This window comes from Scyliorhinus torazame, chromosome 11, assembly GCF_047496885.1.
Source record: "Scyliorhinus torazame isolate Kashiwa2021f chromosome 11, sScyTor2.1, whole genome shotgun sequence".
NCBI classification, from domain to species: domain Eukaryota; kingdom Metazoa; phylum Chordata; class Chondrichthyes; order Carcharhiniformes; family Scyliorhinidae; genus Scyliorhinus; species Scyliorhinus torazame.
Window position 1 is genome coordinate 72,367,606 of NC_092717.1, and position 15,605 is coordinate 72,383,210.

Here is a 15,605-nt window from a genome sequence, read left to right on the forward strand (position 1 = left end):
GGTAAATTGAACAGTCTGCGAGATGGCTCGCACTGGTTCATTATTTGGACATGTGTCTTGTCCTAAAATTTGGTTTTTGAAAAAAAAATGAGGGAGTCACACATGGTGACCAATTATAAAGGGAGTAATTGGCACTAAAGGACAGAGAGACTATCGTACGAGATGTTAAACAACGATAGTTACAGACACTATGCTTGTTTCCACAGAACTCCAGAAGCTCCAGGACCGGAGAAGAGAAGAAAAGGAAAGAGAAGAGCCATGAGGACTTCCTTCACATGGATCATCATCTTTATGGACATTTGGTTGCGCGTGAACGCGAACCCCATGACTGGAATAGAAACCTTACTAGTATTGGCGATCTCTGCTGCATCGTGCAGACTATGCGTCTAAGGAAATGGAGAAGGAGAGCCTACCGCGCTCGAACCCCGGTATATAGGATCAGATCCACTATTTTCGGATACGACCAGACCCCGGCCCCCGCGATCTATAATAAAGAGCATTCATTTGCGGTTTTATTGTAAATAAAGAAATGTAAAGACATGTTCATGAGCAAATTGTACGATCCTGAGCTTGACTGCCAAGCCAGGAAAAATGTGTATAAACTGCTATGATTTTGTTTGTATGGTTGAGGAAGGTGGAATGATGAAATGTTTAAGTGAGTGTAGTGTATTAAGAATAGTTAGAGGTTCCCAGTTTATTGTTTTGTGATGCATGACCCTGTTTGACATAGCGCCCCTTAGAATTGTCAGTTAAAATTTTTTTGCCTAGTTATGGTCAGTGTAGAGGCCATGAAAGAAGTGCCCCCCAGGTCAGGGAATGGAAAGCAACATAGTTATGTGATCCTTCACGCTTTGCGTTAGGATCACAAGGAGGGCTTGTAGCCACTTAAAATGGCCAACTCCCGATTCAAAATGGTGAATGGCAAAGGCTGATGGGAAAGTCAGCCAAGACAAAACCCAGCAGCGGCAGGTTGGCTGTGTATTTACCTCTGGAAAGGCCAGACAAGATCGATACCAGCAACCATCAGCATAACAAAACAACAGCCACATGCATATTAATGAGCAATCCCCGGGAATAATAAGCAACATTTAGACACACAAAGCAAAACCAGACTCTTCGGCGCCAGCAGGAGCCTACACAAAAGGAGGTGAACGAGCACCTCAAGACCGCCCATCGATCAGGGAACCGCTCCAGCATTGGAGAAAATCGAACCAAGCGATTGGGACAAAGTCCAATCACTTGGGACCAGGTATAGGGTCCGCCCCGAAAGGCGGGAAGCCCCTGGGGACTATAAGAATTGAGTCCCAAGTTCAAATCGCTCCCTTCTTCTCCACCTCTTCGCACGCTTCACGCTCTTTTTCCTGCCCAGGTCACCCAGCAACAACGAACCAACAGTGACCGTGACCGGAGCAGTGAAGATCAAAATCGTAAGTCTTAATTCAACGCTCGCTACGAGATAGGCGCTCCTAGCTACCAATCTGTACCAACTTCGAATCCCGCAGGCTCAGAACCCGAACGAAAGGCCATTTGTTTCCCTGACCTGGTGTGCCAGTCCAAAGTTAAGTGTAGGCCTGTTAGTTGTAGAAGTAGCTTAGACGTAGAATTTGTGCATGAGTAGCGATTACTGTATATAATAAATGTGCTTTGATTTAAATCTTACTAATCGGTGTATTGGGTTATTGATCATTACTCGGACTTGAACCTCGTGGCGGTATCATAAAGATACCTGGCGACTCGAGAGCAAAGGTAATAAAGCAGAGCAATTGAACTAAGGCAAAGTTAGCAACATTAGGAACTTGGGTCCAGAAATGGGTTCCAAAATGTAGCAGGCAATTTAGATTTAATCAGATGGAGGGACAAGACTGCTGGCAGCGGAGTCAGAGGGTTATGCCCACAACCTGAGATGCCTTGTCCCATTCAAACTTAACCTCATTAGTGGGAATACACAGGATGCCCCGGTTGAGCCAGGATGATCCACCTGAGATCCATTGTTATTCAGGACAACCTTGTTTTGCAAGCCATTAGCCCATCACAGAGTCTCATGACCTATTTGTCCATCAATGGAAGGTAGGTTGCAGATAAATGGCCTAGCTCTGTTCTTTTGCATAAACGGGAGTGGGCAATCAGCCAAAATAACGATGATAGTTTCAAGTCTTGGAAACGAGAGAACCTTTGTTTTAGGAGCGAGAGAGAGTGAGAAAGAATGCTGTTCTGAACAGGGCGAAGGCTGTGGAAATCGACCTGAGAAGTCATGAAAGTTGCCACTGACGCATTTGGAAAAATGGTTCTGAACAAATGTCCCTAACAGAAGTAAAAGTGCTTTGTAAAAACAAGTACTGAGGGCAGCATGGTTAGTATTGCTGCCTCATGGTGCCGAGGTCCCAGGTTCGTTCCCAGCCCTGGGCCACTGTCTGTGTGGAGTTTGCATATTCTCTCTGTGTTTGTGTGGATTTTGCCCCCACAACCCAATGATGTGCAGGGTAGGCAGCTTGGCCACGCTAAATTGCCCCTTAATTGGAAAACTGAATTGGATACTCTAAATTTATTTTTAAATAGTAAATGCAAGTATTGCCTTGGTCTGTCTGTGTAAGCGGCATGAGAGCGGCATGGTTATTTAAAGTGATGTTTAATGGGGATTAATGTGTTCAGGTTAAGAAACTGAATGTAACCTGTTGATGTTAGAGCAGAAGTAAAAGTTTAAATATTTTTTCCCCCTTCATTGTAATAAAGTTTGTTTCTAAAATAACTGTGCCCTATTTCTTACATTATCACTCCTGGAAAGAATCGTTCTTTCCGCAATGTATTAAAACTTGAAAAAGTTATGGCATGTGGTCCAGTCTCCTAGCCACTTGAGAGCTGACCAGGTGCCCATAACATCTCATTGACAATTGGCAGGAAAATAGAATCCCGCCGCCAAACTGAACGCGAGCGGCCGGGAAACGCAAGATATGAACCGGGAGCAACGATTGCTGACAAGAATCATGACTTCAGGGTATTTTTTTAGAAAAATGTGGGAATTTTAATGCAGATACAAATGTATACATGTGAGAACAAGATAGTCTGAATGGTAGTTAGGTAGATTGGAATTTGGAATATTGCAAGTGATTATGGCTAATCCTAAATTGGATTTATCTTGGGTCAGGAACTTGTTACAAAGTTTAAAGATTTAACAATTTTGTCCCTACAAAAGGGAAATTCTGAAATTGGATACCGCTAATTCGAACATGAGCTTCTAAAAGCAAGGGAGAAATTAAAGCTTGACATTTTAAACAATTGGATGGGCAATTTAAAATACTGGCAGAAGAGAATGAAATAAAATCTGAGGAAGTGGAAAAGATAACATGAGAATTTGACATGAATCAGCCTCTATTTATTTTTAAATTTATTTATATTGGACATTAAAACATTTGAAGTTATGTTTGGATTCATTAACCCATTTTGCCCTGAACAAAATGGATCATTTGTGTCTTTTCCTTACAGGTAACTGCAAAATCGTGATACCAGCAACGTGGCTGATAAGGGAGAGAGAGGAGGTAGGACAAGAAAAGGCGCCGGGCGGGGGTGGGGGGGGGGGGTGATGGGGAAATCCCCATGAGACGTGGGCGGTGGCCAAGCATGGACCACCCATTGCCGCGGGCTGCAAGGTAGCCATCTTGCCGCACAACCCATTGACTACCCACCTTACCCCCTGTAGAGTGACACCAGCCATATGGATGTCCCTTCACCCGCACCTCTGCACCCCACCCTCCTCTGTACCCCCTACCACCCAACTTTCTGCCACCTGCCGGCGGGGCATCAGGCAGCCAGCCCAGGGCAACGTCCACAGTGGCCCCAACAGGGGGGGCGCCGGGCAGGGGCCACGTAGTCTGTCGCTGGCAAGGGCAGCAGCAACCAATGGTACCCCTGGCAGCAGGGACTGGCAGCAGGGACAGGTGCCAGGGACAGAGGCCCCCATGGTGCCGGACACTGATGGGACCAGGTTTGCGGAGACGGGGTGGGGGAAGAGCCCTCAGTGCCAACCGGTGGACCTGGTTGGGAATGGGGTGCAAACCATGCTAACATGTCGGCCTTTCACCCTCTGCACACAATGGATATTGGAATTCTTCCAGCAATGGTGGTCTTCTTCCTAGCTGCCACAGGGGGATGCACTGAGTATGTACGAGTTGCTGCTGCTCGTGGAGGGGAACGCTGCAGCAGTGGAGCCTGCCCCAGAGGTACAGGATGCAGCTGATGAGGAAGTGGAGTCGGCTAACCTACGGGTTGAAGAGGAGGTGCAAAGGAGGCGCCGCATGATGCCTTGTGTGCACTGGCTGCGCATGACATTCAAAGATCTGCCGGACCGGGCATGCCATTGAAGACTCTGGCTGAGCAGGGAGCAAGTGCAACATATCTGCCAGATTATGGCACACCTGGCACCATGGGGGAATGAGGGAGGACACCTGCTCCCGGTGGCCGTATGGTGAAGGTCGCCCTGAACCTTTACGCACTGATCCTTCCAGGCGCAGTGGGGACCTGCCCGGAATCTCACAGAGCTCGGTGCACAAGTGTATTCACGCCATCACGGAGGCCCTACATGCCCAGTCAGAACAATACATCCATTACAATGTGGACCGAGCCAACCAGAATGCCCGGGCAGTGGGGTTCACCGACATCGAAGGGATGCCCCGGGTCCAGGGACTGATTGACAGAATGCATGTCCCCCTATGAGCGCCTGCAGATGACAGGCCGCTCTACACCAACCAAAAGGGGTTCCACTCGATGAACCCAATACCCGGGCAGTTTGCATGACGCCTTCATCCTGGCACATTTGACGATTCCTGACATATTCAAGACGCCACCACGTCTGGGGGCTTGGCTCCTGGGCGACAGGGGTTATCCACTGCGGTTGTGACTAATGACGCCTATTAAGTGGCCATCGACCGACGTGGAGATCTGCTACAACGACGCCCATGCTGCGACCAGGATTGTGGTCGAGCGGTGCTTCAGCATCCTGAAGCTGCAGTTCAGATGCCTGGACCGCTCTGGGAGGGGCCCTCCAGTATGACATTGAGAGGGTCGCCTGCATGGTGGCGGCCTGCTGTATCCTCCACAACATTGCGCAGCAGAGGTGCGACATGCTGGAGGAGGAGGATGAGCACCCGTCCTTGTCCGATGAGGAGGATGCGGGGGAGCCGAGGATGGGCAGATCATGGGGCCCGGGCAGGCACAGGAGGCTGGACGATGTGTACGTCAGGGCCAATGCGCACAGGCCGCTCTGACTGCCTCCAGGTTCACTGATGAGGGAGGGACTGGCCAGGGGCACGGACACGCATCCCACCCCCTGCTAAAATGCGAAATTGCCCTTAGTGTCCAAAAAAATTAGGAGGGGTGATTGGATTACGGGGGTAGGATGGAAGTGAGGGCTTAAAGTGGGTCGGTGCAGGCTCGATGGGCCGAATGACCTCCTTTTGCATTGTATGTTCTATGTAACTAAACTCAAAGGTTAGAAATTGGGGACAGCTGCTCTTGAGAGCAGAGAGAGGCCATGAAATGACGGGGGCCCGAGGATGCAAGAGTGTGGCATCCCTGTTGGAAAATATACATGTTACAGAGACCCATGCCACGACTCCCAATCACTTAATAGAAACGAGGAACGGCAAGAGGACAGTACCTACAAAGGCCAGGGGATGGTTGGGTAACTAAAACACAATCTGGCCCAAATACTAAGGGGGGAGGCACTGAACTGGATTAACATTACCCGGTTGTGGGGAATGCACAAGAACCTGGGCTTCATTGACACCAGAACATTGAAGGAAATGACCAGGCTGTGCCGGTAATTCAGGAATGTGCCACAAACAAACAGGTGTAATGAGTATGGTATTGGAAATCCCCTCAGTCACTGCAGACACTGAATCATACCCTCAGTACCAAGTGGAAAACATTGGATTAATCCGAGACAATGACTCCCACCGGTATTACCCCATAGACATGCATGCCATACACAAGAACAGATGCAGAGACGGAGCATCACTGACTGGGTGTAGGAAGAAAGGAGGCCTCACGATTTGACCCGCACAGTCAGAACGGGGGATTTGGATGAATGCGGATGCAACCGAACAGATGGCGGCATGCTAGAAATTACCCACAAAGTAAACCATCAAACCCACTCAGGATACAAGGGGAAGGGGGAATACTGTGCGACAACTGCCAGGATGAAGGCGTCATGCAAACTGCCCAGGTATTGGGTGCAGCTGCACGTTCATCGAGTGGAACCCCTTTTGGTTGGTGTAGAGCGGCCTGTCATCTGCAGGCGCTCATAGGGGGACATGCATTCTGTCAATCAGCCCCTGGACCCGGGGCATCCCTTCGATGACGGTGAACCCCACTGCCTGGGCATTCTGGTGGGCTCGGTCCACATTGTAATGGATGTAATGTTCTGACTGGGCATGTAGGGCCTCCGTGATGGCATGGATACACTTGTGCACCGAGCTCTGTGAGATCCCGGGCAGGTCCCCACTCAGCGCCTGGAAGGATCAGTGCGTAAAGGTTCATGGCGACCTTCACCATATGGCCACCGGGAGCAGGTGTCCTCCCTCATTCCCCCATGGTGCCAGGTGTGCCATAATCTGGCAGATATGTTGCACTTGCTCCCTGCTCAGCCAGAGTCTTCAATGGCATGCCCGGTCCGGCAGATCTTTGAATGTCATGCGCAGCCAGTGCACACAAGGCATCATGCGGCGCCTCCTTTGCACCTCCTCTTCAACCCGTAGGTTAGCCGACTCCCCTTCCTCATCAGCTGCATCCTGTACCTCTGGGGCAGGCTCCGCTACTGCAGCGTTCCCCTCCACGAGCAGCAGCAACTCGTACATACTCAGTGCATCCCCCTGTGGCAGCTAGGAGGAAGACCACCATTGCTGGAAGAATTCCAATATCCATTGTGTGCAGAGGGTGAAAGGCCGACATGTTAGCATGGTTTGCACCCCATTCCCAACCAGGTCCACCGGTTGGCACTGAGGGCTCTTCCCCCACCCCGTCTCCGCAAACCTGGTCCCATCAGTGTCCGGCACCATGGGGGCCTCTGTCCCTGGCACCTGTCCCTGCTGCCAGTCCCTGCTGCCAGTGGTACCATTGGTTGCTGCTGCCCTTGCCAGCGACAGACTACATGGCCCCTGCCCAGCTGTGGACGTTGCCCTGGGCTGGCTGCCTGATGCCCCGCCGGCAGGTGGCAGAAAGTTGGGTGGTAGGGGGTACAGAGGAGGGTGGGGTGCAGAGGTGCGGGTGAAGGGACATCCATATGGCTGGTGTCACTCTACAGGGGGTAAGGTGGGTAGTCAATGGGTTGTGCGGCAAGATGGCTTCCTTGCAGCCCGCGGCAATGGGTGGTCCATGCTTGGCCACCGCCCACGTCTCATGGGGATTTCCCCATCACCCCCCCCCCCCCCCCTCCGATTTGGCAGTTACCTATAAGGAAAAGACACAAATGATCCATTTTGTTCAGGGCAAAATGGGTTAATGAATCCAAACATAACTTCAAATGTTTTAATGTCCAATATAAATAAATTTAAAAATAAATAGAGGCTGATTCATGTCAAATTCTCATGTTATCTTTTCCACTTCCTCAGATTTGATTCCATTCTCTTCTGCCAGTATTTTAAATTGCCCATCCAATTGTTTAAAATGTCAAGCTTTAATTTCTCCCTTGCTTTTAGAAGCTCATGTTCGAATTAGCGGTATCCAATTTCAGAATTTCCCTTTTGTAGGGACAAAATTGTTAAATCTTTAAACTTTGTAACAAGTTCCTGACCCAAGATAAATCCAATTTAGGATTAGCCATAATCACTTGCAATATTCCAAATTCCAATCTACCTAACTACCATTCAGACTATCTTGTTCTCACATGTATACATTTGTATCTGCATTAAAATTCCCACATTTTTCTAAAAAAATACCCTGAAGTCATGATTCTTGCCAGCAATCGTTGCTCCCGGTTCATATCTTGTGTTTCCCGGCCGCTCGCGTTCAGTTTGGCGGCGGGATTCTATCTTCCTGCCAATTGTCAATGAGATGTTATGGGCACCTGGTCAGCTCTCAAGTGGCTAAGAGACTGGACCACATGCCATAACTTTTTCAAGTTTTAATACATTGTGGAAAGAACAATTCTTTCCAGGAGTGTCAATGTAAGAAATAGGGCACAGTTATTTTAGAAACAAACTTTATTACAATGAAGGGGGAAAAAATATTTAAACTTTTACTTCTGCTCTAACATCAACAGATTACATGCAGTTTCTTAACCTGAACACATTAATCCCCATTAAACAGACATGACATGATAAATTGCCCTTAGTGTCCAAAATTGCCCTTAGTGTTGGGTGGTGGTGTTGACCTTGGGTTGGGTGCTCTTTCCGGGAGCCGGTGCAGACTCGATGGGCCGAGTGGCCTCCTTCTGCACTGTAAATTCTATGATAATCTATGATTAATCTAGGACAAAGGTTCGGCACAACATCGTGGGTCGAAGGGCCTGTTCTGTGCTGCATCTTTCTATGTTCTATGTTCTATGACTTACGGTAGGTGATGGAAATGGAGAATCTCACCCTTGGTATGGGTATTGGATTCATTTTTTAAAATTCTGTTTGTAACATGTAATATTATTCCATCACCGACCACACGTCTTGTCTAATCAGGGATAGTCAGCATGGCTTTGTGAAGGGTAGGTCATGCCTCACAAACCTTATTGAGTTCTTTGAGAAGGTGACTGAACAGGTAGACGAGGGTAGAGCAGTTGATGTGGTGTATATGGATTTCAGCAAAGCGTTTGATAAGGTTCCCCACGGTAGGCTATTGCAAAAAATACGTAGGCTGGGGATTGAGGGTGATTTAGAGATGTGGATCAGAAATTGGCTAGCTGAAAGAAGACAGAGGGTGGTGGTTGATGGGAAATGTTCAGAATGGAGTACAGTCACAAGTGGAGTACCACAAGGATCTGTTCTGGGGCCGTTGCTGTTTGTCATTTTTATCAATGACCTAGAGGAAGGCGCAGAAGGGTGGGTGAGTAAATTTGCAGACGATACTAAAGTCGGTGGTGTTGTCGATAGTGTGGAAGGATGTAGCAGGTTACAGAGGGATATAGATAAGCTGCAGAGCTGGGCTGAGAGGTGGCAAATGGAGTTTAATGTAGAGAAGTGTGAGGTGATTCACTTTGGAAGGAATAACAGGAATGCGGAATATTTGGCTAATGGTAAAGTTCTTGAAAGTGTGGCTGAGCAGAGGGATCTAGGTGTCCATGTACATAGATCCCTGAAAGTTGCCACCCAGGTTGATAGGGTTGTGAAGAAGGCCTATGGAGTGTTGGCCTTTATTGGTAGAGGGATTGAGTTCCGGAGTCGGGAGGTCATGTTGCAGCTGTACAGAACTCTGGTCCGGCCGCATTTGGAGTATTGCGTACAGTTCTGGTCACCGCATTATAGGAAGGACGTGGAGGCTTTGGAGCGGGTGCAGAGGAGATTTACCAGGATGTTGCCTGGTATGGAGGGAAAATCTTATGAGGAAAGGCTGACGGACTTGAGGTTGTTTTCGTTGGAGAGAAGAAGGTTAAGAGGAGACTTAATAGAGGCATACAAAATGATCAGGGGGTTGGATAGGGTGGACAGTGAGAGCCTTCTCCCGCGGATGGATATGGCTGGCACGAGGGGACATAACTTTAAACTGAGGGGTAATAGATATAGGACAGAGGTCAGAGGTAGGTTCTTTACGCAAAGAGTAGTGAGGCCGTGGAATGCCCTACCTGCTACAGTAGTGAACTCGCCAACATTGAGGGCATTTAAAAGTTTATTGGATAAACATATGGATGATAATGGCATAGTGTAGGTTAGATGGCTTTTGTTTCGGTGCAACATCGTGGGCCGAAGGGCCTGTACTGCGCTGTATTGTTCTATGTTCTATGTTCTAATCTTGCTCAGACTGTCAGGAAGGCAGGGGAATTGGGCCCACTCGATTCCTCACACTGCTTTAAGGTATCATGGAGTGTGTCAGAGACGTTGATTGAGACCTGACATCTTTGTAGTATGTACAGAAGAACGGTTAAGGGCCGGACATGATGGAAACAAGTGTGGGACTGGGAGCTGAATGTAGATATATACTCTTGGATAAGAATAATCTTTCATGAAATCGTCATAGTGCAGCTAGTGTTAGCATTAGCACGGGGAATTACAGCATGTCGCACATGTAAGAGGAAAGCCCTTAAACATCAAACTCAAATAATGTTAGAGGAACAACAATGGCTGCTGGGACAGAGAGGACACAATATTAATGTAATAGGTCCCAGCCTCTAATCTTGGTGGTTGCACACCACCAGAAAAACAGGAGTGTCGGACATTAGGAAGCTTCATACCTGGGGAGAGGTTCAGGTGATGCCATGACCCGTAGTGTTTGTTTGGGTAGGAACCCCGGAGCAATGATAGAACCATTGGACGCAGATTAACTGGCTAACGTAACCTAACGGTTACACACCCAAAAGGGAGAGACTGAAGGTGCAAAATTTGGATTTTTCTCAGAGTGCCAGTCAGAACCAGCAGCTAGAGTGCTGAAATACGCACAGAGAATCACAGCTTTACATGAGAGCAGTTACAAGATTCTCCGTTTCCCGATGCCGATTTTGTAATCGGCGATTGGGCGGAGAATCCCTCTTTATGATAGAATCAGGGGCGGTGCCTGTTTTACGCAGGTTTCACCTGAAGGCCCTCTCCCGATGCTCCCTCCCTGATGGGGTGAGTTCACAACGCCGCGGGGACGTGTGCAGGGTAGGTACGTTACGTGGAGTAAGCTCCGGGAGGTTGGGTGCGTGATGGGTGGGGGTCCTGGAAGGAAGGAGATGCTGTAAGGGTGCTGGAGGGGCCTGAAGAGGGGGAACCCCATAGGGGGGTGTCCTCACTTGGAGAATGTGGGGTAGCGCCCATGTGGGCGGGGGGTGACATCGCCCATGGGTGGGGGTGTGGGGGACACACAAGCTCACTTAGAGATTGGGGCACCCTTTCAAAATGGCGGCCCAACCTCTGAGTTCAGCTCCCCAGTGCTAAACAAAATTACAAGTGTGGGCTAAACCGATGAGAAACTACCAAGAGCCCAAAAAAGTGGGATGGATTCTCCCGTCCCGCGGGCCGCAAGAACGCCACGGGCAAGGTGCCGACAATGCATTTGGTAAGGTTCCCCATGGTAGGCTCATTCAGAAAGTTAGGGGGCATGGAATACTGGGAAATTTGGTTGTCTGGATACAAAATTGTCTGGCCGAAAGACAGCGAGTGGTAGTGGGTGGAAAGTATTCTGCCTGGAGGTCGTTGAACAGCAAGGTTCTGTTCTGGGACCTCTGCTCTTTATTGTTTTTATAAATGACTTGGATGAGGAAGTGGAAAGGTGGGTTAGTAAGTTTGCCGATGACACAAAGGTTGGGGGAGTTGTAGATAGTGTTGAGGGTTGTTGCAGGTTACAGCAGGACATTGACAGGATGCAGAGCTGGGCTGAGAAGTGGCAGATGGAGTTCAACCTGGATAAATGTGAAGTGATTCATTTTGGAAGGTCGAATTTGAATGCTGAATACAGGGTTAAAGGCAGGATTCTTGGAGGAACAGAGGGAACTTGGGGTCCACGAACATAGATCCCTCAAAGTTGCCGCCCAGGTTGATAGGGTAGTTAAGAAGGCGTATGGTGTGTTGGCTTTCATTAACGGGGATTGAGTTTAAGAGCCGCGAGGTTTGCTGCAGCTTTATAAAACCCTAGTTAGACCACACTTGGAATATTGTCGATTTCAGCGGGAGCGGAGCAGGTTAGTCAATTTCAGCGGGAGCAGTGCGCAAGTGATTTGTGGGAGGTAAGTCTCTCCTTTAAAAACACTTGTCTTTGCAGGAGCAGGCCAGTCGATTTCAGCGGGAGCGGAGCAGGTTAGTCAATTTCAGCAGGAGCAGTGCGCAAGTGATTTCTGGGAGGTAAGTCTCTCCTTTAAAAACACTTGTCTTTGCAGGAGCAGGCCAGTCGATTTCAGCGGGAGCGGTGCGTTAGTGATTTCTGGGAGACCTTCACAGGAGCAGGCTAGTCAATTTCAGCGGTAAACACTTACCTGGTCCCATTTTCGGTCCCTCTTTGCTGTTTTAAAAAAAAAAATTTGTGTTTAAGGCGGGTACAGGAAGTTCGACCCGTGGACTTCTGGGAAGACCCTCACCAATAAATTCTGGTGGAGAGGAAACCCGAGACACTACACGTGTAGTGTCTCCCACCCGCCCTCCTCCTCTAACCTAATAATAAAACAGGTTTGTTTCGATGTCACTAGCTTTCGGAGCGCTGCTCCTTCCTCAGGTGAAGTGTGCTCACCCCAGTCCAACGCCGGCATCTCCACATCATGGCTAATAATAAAACCCATTGGTGTGAGGTAAGTACCATATTTTATTATTATTATTATTTTTAAAAAATTTAATTTAGTTGATAGCCAGATCTTGGTAGAAAGTTAGAGGGATGGCAGGGAAGGGAGTGCAATGTTCCTCCTGCAGGATGTTTGAGGTGAGGGATGCCGTTAGTGTCCCTGCTGATTTTACCAGCAGGAAGTGCTGCCATCTCCAGCTCCTCCAAGACCGAGTTAGGGAACTGGAGCTGGAGTTGGAAGAACTTCGGATCATTCGGGAGGCAGAGGGGGTCATAGATAGCAGCTTCAGGGAATTAGTTACACCAAAGATTGGAGATAGATGGGTAACTGTAAGAGGGACTGGGAAGAAGCAGTCAGTGCAGGGATCCCCTGCGGTCGTTCCCCTGAGAAACAAGTATGCCGCTTTGGATACTTGTGGGGGGGACGACTTACCAGGGGTAAGCCATGGGGTACGGGCCTCTGGCACGGAGTCTGTCCCTGTTGCTCAGAAGGGAAGGGGGGAGAGGAGCAGAGCATTAGTAATTGGGGACTCGATAGTCAGGGGCGTAGATAGGAGATTTTGTGGGAGCGTGAGAGACTCACGTTTGGTATGTTGCCTCCCAGGTGCAAAGGTACGTGATGTCTCGGATCGTGTTTTCCGGGTCCTGAGGGGGGAGGGGGAGCAGCCCCAAGTCATGGTCCACATTGGCACTAACGACATAGGTAGGAAAGGGGACAAGGATGTCAGGTAGGCTTTCAGGGAGCTAGGATGGAAGCTCAGAACTAGAACAAACAGTTGTTATCTCTGGGTTGTTGCCCGTGCCACGTGATAGTGAGATGAGGAATAGGGAGAGAGAGCAATTAAACACGTGGCTACAGGGATGGTGCAGGCGGGAGGGATTCAGATTTCTGGATAACTGGGGCTCTTTCTGGGGAAGGTGGGACCTCTACAGACAGGATGGTCTACACCTGAACCTGAGGGGCACAAATATCCTGGGGGGGAGATTTGTTAGTGCTCTATGTGAAGATGAGGTGTGAAGTTTCAGTTGGAGCGATGGACAGTTACAAGGTAGTTACAAGGTAGCGAGGAAGGATCTAAAGAGAGAGCTAAGACGAGCAAGGAGGGGACATGAGAAGTATTTGGCAGGTAGGATCAAGGAAAACCCAAAAGCTTTCTATAGGTATGTCAGGAATAAGCGAATGACGAGGGAAAGAGTAGGACCAGTCAAGGACAGGGATGGGAAGTTGTGTGTGGAGTCTGAAGAGATAGGCGAGATACTAAATGAATATTTTTCGTCAGTATTCACTCAGGAAAAAGATAATGTTGTGGAGGAGAATGCTGAGACCCAGGCTAATAGAATAGATGGCATTGAGGTACGTAGGGAAGAGGTGTTGGCAATTCTGGACAGGCTGAAAATAGATAAGTCCCCGGGTCCTGATGGGATTTATCCTAGGATTCTCTGGGAGGCCAGGGAAGAGATTGCTGGACCTTTGGCTTTGATTTTTATGTCATCATTGGCTACAGGAATAGTGCCAGAGGACTGGAGGATAGCAAATGTGGTCCCTTTGTTCAAAAAGGGGAGCAGAGACAACCCCGGCAACTATAGACCGGTGAGCCTCACGTCTGTAGTGGGTAAAGCCTTGGAGGGGATTATAAGAGACAAGATTTATAATCATCTAGATAGGAATAATATGATCAGGGATAGTCAGCATGGCTTTGTGAAGGGTAGGTCATGCCTCACAAACCTTATTGAGTTCTTTGAGAAGGTGACTGAACAGGTAGACGAGGGTAGAGCAGTTGATGTGGTGTATATGGATTTCAGCAAAGCGTTTGATAAGGTTCCCCACGGTAGGCTATTGCAGAAAATACGGAGGCTGGGGATTGAGGGTGATTTAGAGATGTGGATCAGAAATTGGCTAGCTGAAAGAAGACAGAGGGTGGTGGTTGATGGGAAATGTTCAGAATGGAGTTCAGTTACAAGTGGAGTACCACAAGGATCTGTTCTGGGGCCGTTGCGGTTTGTAATTTTTATCAATGACCTAGAGGAAGGCGCAGAAGGGTGGGTGAGTAAATTTGCAGACGATACTAAAGTCGGTGGTGTTGTCGATAGTGTGGAAGGATGTAGCAGGTTACAGAGGGATATAGATAAGCTGCAGAGCTGGGCTGAGAGGTGGCAAATGGAGTTTAATGTAGAGAAGTGTGAGGTGATTCACTTTGGAAGGAATAACAGGAATGCGGAATATTTGGCTAATGGTAAAGTTCTTGGAAGTGTGGATGAGCAGAGGGATCTAGGTGTCCAAGTTCATAGATCCCTGAAAGTTGCCACCCAGGTTGATAGGGTTGTGAAGAAGGACTATGGAGTGTTGGCCTTTATTGGTAGAGGGATTGAGTTCCGGAGTCAGGAGGTCATGTTGCAGCTGTACAGAACTCTGGAACACCGCATTTGGAGTATTGCGTACAGTTCTGGTCACCGCATTATAGGAAGGACGTGGAGGCTTTGGAGCGGGTGCAGAGGAGATTTACCAGGATGTTGCCTTGTATGGAGGGAAAATCTTATGAGGAAAGGCTGATGGACTTGAGGTTGTTTTCGTAGGAGAGAAGAAGGTTAAGAGGAGACTTAATAGAGGCATACAAAATGATCAGGGGGTTAGATAGGGTGGACAGTGAGAGCCTTCTCCCGCGGATGGAAATGGCTGGCACGAGGGGACATAGCTTTAAACTGAGGCGTAATAGATATAGGACAGAGGTCAGAGGTAGGTTCTTTACGCAAAGAGTAGTGAGGCCGTGGAATGCCCTACCTGCTACAGTAGTAAACTCACCAACATTGAGGGCATTTAAAAGTTTATTGGATAAACATATGGATGATAATGGCATAGTGTAGGTTAGATGGCTTTTGTTTCGGTGCAACATCGTGGGCCGAAGTGCCTGTACTGCGCTGTATCGTTCTATGCTCTATGTTCTATTGTGTCCAGTTCTGGTCGCCTCATTATAGGAAGGATGTGGATGCTTTGGAGAGGGAACAGAGGAGATTTACCAGGATGCTGCCTGGAATGGAGGGCATGTCTTATGAAGAAAGGTTGAGGGAGCTAGGGCGTTTCTCACTGGAGCGAAGAAGGCAGAGAGGTGACTTGATAGAGGTGTACAAGGTGATGAGAGACATGGATAAAGTGGATAGCCAGAGACTTTTCCCCAGGGCGGAAATGGCTGTCACGAGGGGACATAGTTTTAAGGTGATTGGAG

General features: G+C 48.6%; 1 protein-coding gene across 1 annotated transcript in view; it reads right to left on the reverse strand.

Moving 5' to 3' along the window:
- The window catches only part of LOC140385994 (collectin-10-like), a 96,911-nt gene that overhangs the window by 65,462 nt on the left and 15,844 nt on the right, over nt 1-15,605 (reverse strand). The window lies entirely within an intron of this gene.